We start from the raw sequence: 5,624 nt of genomic DNA on the forward strand, positions 1-5,624 counted from the left end.
TCTACTCTACTTTACTTCCTCTTGATAACGGTGTGGTATTGACATAACTCATATTACTGATAATCATCACTTACTTCCAAAACCAGAGTATAGAGGTTCACTATCGTCAAGGACCCATTCACCATTTTCATTCCTACCGACGGAAAAGTTTTATTACATTCATTTCTTTCTCCTTTCTAACTTCTTCATTCTCACATTAAACTTTTTATTATTTTAAAAAAAAAAATTAAATGTGAAAAGGGAGAAAGAAGGAAGAAGAAAAAAGAAAACCCTTAATTTTGAAAGCTTATCAAATACTCTTTGACCGATGTAAAGAAACCTTGAGAATAATTTATTCTCACGTCCCTCTTTGACACTTGTTGGATATATATCCGTCCTTCACATGTCGTATCATTATCATATCATATCGTAAAAACTTCGTGGTTATATCCTTCCCTAATTTATCATAGCCTTAACGTCCTTGGACATATCATAGTTGTGTCGTTACCTGAACGTACCTTAGTCATAACGTTATAGGAACGTATCGTAACGCTATCGTTCTATCAATCTATCATAATCCTATCCCTTTCTACCCATAACCTAATCGTATTGTTTTAGGAATACATCGTGACCATATCGTTTTTATCAATCTGTCATACCCATAGCACTTCGATACGTAACCAAACCATAACGTTTCATGAACATGTCTTACTCCTATCGTTACATTACGTTTAGTGCATCCTTCTCGTATCCTATCTCAAATATACCATTGAACACATGGTACCGTAAGTATTATCATACAATTCACATATTATAACATATCACACATATCAATATATATGACACTTGCAGAACCAAGGGCACAGTCAACATCAAATATAAGCATACGGATGGTAAGGCCACCTACCTGATTAGCTTAGGCTGGTGTCCCCAATTTATCCTTAAGAAAGTTCGATTTGTCATTTGTATTAAAGTCAACCTATATGAACATGACATCAATTTCAATCATTTCTCTCAATTTTATGATGCTCTAGATTTCATTGGAATATTGCATGAGTAAAGTCTTGAAATGTCTATATATCAAAACTGTTGTTTAACACTTTCCAAATCTTTATTTTTGGTTGTTTGTGTTTTTTTGTTTTTTTGTTTTTTACATGTGTTCCTAATCTTACTTCGGTATGTTTGTTACATTTTTTTTTTAATTATGTTAGCAATTAGCCAATTTAATCAATTCATCCTTTATTTTTATTTTTTTTTTAATTATGTTAGTCATTACTTTTGGCTAATTTAATCTATTCTATTTATTTTATTTTATTTTATTTTTTATTTTATTTTATTTTTGCTATTGATGGATCTTTCTAAAACATACCAAATAAAACTAAATAATTGGTTAAGAGAGGATATGAGATATAACTTAAGGTTAAATCTCTTTACAGATGAGAATAACTCATTCTCATGTCCATCTTTACTACCATGTACTAAATTAAGGATTTTAATTCTCTTTGGTCAAAACCTTCCTTAAAGCACAAAATTGAAGTTGTAGTTAGTCAATTATAATATTTGACGTGCTAGTTTTCAAACTACTTTAAATGGGTGTAAAGAAAGCATGAGAATAACTTAGTGTCACTAATCTGACACGTGTTGGGCATGTACTAAACACTCGTTAATACAATGGATACATTACAAATTTATAATCCATCATATCAAACACTTGACTTTGAATATATTTTGAGAGTGAAACGTACATTAAGCTTTTTTTTAAGTATACAAATATATAAACTTATTTATATGAATTTATTTCTAATATAAAATTGATAAATTTTTTGAAATAATTCTTTTTAATTAATGTATCATTGTCACATCGGTGTCCTAGTTTTTTAAGAATGACATGTTACTGTTAGGAACAGAAAAAGAAAACTGGAAAGATCAGAAGAATGGGAGAAATCTCTTATCCAATTGAAGAATTACTAAATCAAATCTAATTCAAATAAGTAGATCAATCTAATCCAAATAACTCAATCAAATCTAATCCTAACAATCCCTCCCTTAAACTGAACACGAATAGTAATCAGTTTATATCTACGACCTCATACCAAACTTCCACCAGGTAACTTCATCAATTCCCATGTGCCATTTCTGTTTATTGCTCCAGATCCATGACTTGCCTCCATTTATCACTCTTCAATGCTAGAAATTCTTCTTTAAAGTTTACAAAGTTTGCAGGTTCAGTAGGGGTAGACATGGCTGAGCTTCATCATCTTCTTTAAAGAAAAACTTCTCCTATTGCATAGTCTCTCATCCAAACTGCTTCATCAACATCTTCACAAAAATCTTCTCCTATTGCATAGTCTCTCATCCAGACTGCTTCATCAACATCTTCACAAAAATCTTCTCCTATTGCATAGTCTCTCATCCAGACTGGTGGTCTCTTATTCCTCTCCTTATTCGAGCTAGGAGAGCTTGCTTCAGCCAAAGAGCCAGATGAAATATTTTCTTCTGCAGTATTTTCATCTGCCGCTTCTATATCATTATTTTCATCTGTCGCTTCTATATCATAGAGTCTGTAAGCTTTTGACTCTTCACTAACTCCCAGCAAAACATAACTCAAACTCTTTGAGTGTCAAAATTTGGTTTAACCAAACATGCATGTTTGCCAAATAATCCCATAAATTTGAGTGGAATTTTGAGTGTCAAAATTTGGTAATCTCAAATTAGCGTGAACATGCAAATATAACTTAATGAATAGAGTGATCAAGGTACAAGGAAATTCTTGTGGAAAAACTTTGAGAAAATCTCTCAAAACTCTCAGTTTACATATACTAAATTCCTATCAAATTTCATTACTGACCGGATTCCACAATCTCGTTCTAAGGCCGGAGAATAGTAGGGAAGACACTAGTGGTGGTTCAAAATCGTTCGTGAGGAAAAAGGAATTCGAACTACAAAAGGTTAGTATTCAAACTCATTGAGTTTTAATGCTTTTGAACATGCTAGCTAATTTACTATAATTGATGTACTTAGAGTGCCTAAGATCCAAATGGCTTCCGCACGTGCTATAGTAACACCATCAAAATGAACCTAAACTGACAACATATTTTATGAACAAACGAAATAAAAAGATATTTAAAAAGAGAGAAAACCCAAAAAAGTAGCAAGTTCCCTCAAACACCGAAAATGAATAGCCATTCACCACGAGAAAAACACACAAAATGGAAGAAAGAGGATGCCAATGAAGGAGTAGGGAAGCAAATGGGGAAGAAGAAATATAAGGGAGATGGGGGGCTTTGGAGGCTTCAAAGGTAGATTATGGCGGGCAAAAATATCTCTAGATGCACTAAATTTTGTCACGTAGCATACATTGGCTAAGAAAATAAGCAAGCGTCAGAAAACCTATCAATTTCTTTCGATGCTTGTAAATTTAGTTGACCTTGTCCATAAAATTTTGTGCTTTCAGAGAGATATTTCTTCTAACCATGGTAAACCAAATATTGATTATCATCTTTACTGCATTTCCATTTATCGCAAAACAAATTATCGAAAGATTTAGAATATGAGTATTGTAGTCTACTAATCCTCGCAGAGTTCCTGACCGACGCGGTGTGTGCTAAGTTAGGAACAATGAGTATTCCTGACCATATAGAAGTAACCTAAGCGAGAGGTAGTTGAAATACGTTACTAACTTACAAATTATTCTAAAAGAAACTAGGAATTCATGGAGAATAAAACTTAAGAACAACTGGAAAGATAAGTAATAAACTTGTGAATGACAAGTTAGCTATTTATTGAGTAAATTAATTACTTATCAAGATTATTTTAACTTTTTTGGCAAAATAAGAAGTTGCAGGCCAATCGAAGACAAGACCAGCAGGCTCGAGACAACAAGGAATCCTTTTCTGAGTCTATTTTAAGTACATGTGCTTTTGTTGTTCAAAACTTACTTTGATTATTTTGTGTTGTAAAATATACTTGATTCACATGTTTTACTTGTCATGTATGAAATTTTTTTGTTTTATGACCAATTTTCGAAGCGAAATATCTATGTTAGTGGTAACTCATGTGAATCGAGCAGTCGATGAACAGGTGTTATAGAAGCATTGCTCGAGAACTATGCCGTAACAACGGGGATTTTCCCAAGGCATCAAGTCGTGTCTGTTTATTTTGAATTTCTACATTTAGTTTTTAATTGTTTGTTGACTATTGGTCAAGGTAAGAAGCGCTGCTCGAGAACTATGAGGTCACAGAGGGTGTCGTCCCAAGGAATCCAGTCGTCTATTTATTTTAAATTTCTACATTTCTTTTTTACTTGTTTGTTGGTAGTCGGTTCGAGGTAAGAAGCTGCAACACCATAAAAATGAAGCAATGCCAACCATGTAAGTCCGAAAGGATCCAATAAAGAAACTAAGAGGATTAAGCAAGGAAAAGGGTCTTAAGCAAGTCATTTCTATACCCTAATGAGTTACTTTAAGGAATAAGGCCTTTGGAGAAGTATTGGGAAGGAAAGCTTAAGCGAAAAGGACAAAAAAGTCACTTTCCAATTTTTAAGGAAATTTCCGGATATTTAATTCCTTATCTAGAGGGAATTTCAAGATGCTCAAGGATGGGAAAATGACCAACAAGAGATGAAGAAATTTTTACGAAAATTATGAATTTTTCGGGAAAAATAATAATAAAATATTCTGAAAGTGGCAAATTACCAAATTACCCTGATGATATGGATAATTACGAAAGTGTCATTCTGCTGAAAATAAAAACCTCTGCATGTGACCATCTGCACAAAGTCCTTCCAATCTCAAAATCGTGTCGTTGGATTTTCCCCAAATTTTGATACAATCTAGAACGTTGAAAGGTCATCAAATCCAACAGTCGGAATTCAAACTCGAAGTTGGTAGCTCGCTGATCGGAGAGGATATTTCCGATAAATTATCCAGAAAAATCAAAATCACGATGATTCTGGAGCTCTCAATGTCGGTGGAAGCTTCCCCTATAAAGTCTGAAGTTGGGGCAAAGTTTTAAGATAAAAATCTAGTGATGAGAATTCCTAAAACTCAAGTTTGATGCTCTTAGATTATGGGTTTTCTTTCTCGAATTTCTTCCAAATTCGAGGGCTATGGTTAATCATTTTCCTTCCTACCAACTCCTACATATTTCATATGGGATTTACAACAAGTTTCGTGAAGGAATCAGACATTGAAAAGTTTTATAATCGGCTGCCCAACAAAAGGTTTCTAGATATACTCCGGCGAGAAACATGTTTTCCGACGAACTTTGACAGAGATTAATGGAGAGATTAAACTAGCAATTTGATAGAGTTAGAATATAAGATTACATATCGTCTTTAGTGTTTGTAATGGTTTCTAAAATCACTCTAAATACTAATACTTGTGTGTGTTTTGTATGCTAAGTTAAACACTTGTGATATGGACTCTGAACTGTGTATTAAGAACAAGTATCAAAGAAATCAAGAATGAACAAAAGAAAACTTACCTAATAGTTAATATAAAGTTGTCAAAAGTGGGATTTGAACCCACACCCTCTCATGAGGACCAAAACTTGAGTATAAGGACTTAGACCACTCAGCCATCCTAACCATTTATTTTAAGATTTAACATTAGTTAGAGAGGGGAACGAAGCATTCCTTATAAGGA

Source organism: Cucurbita pepo, chromosome 16, assembly GCF_057944985.1.
Source record: "Cucurbita pepo subsp. pepo isolate OVF chromosome 16, ASM5794498v1, whole genome shotgun sequence".
Lineage (NCBI taxonomy): Eukaryota > Viridiplantae > Streptophyta > Magnoliopsida > Cucurbitales > Cucurbitaceae > Cucurbita > Cucurbita pepo.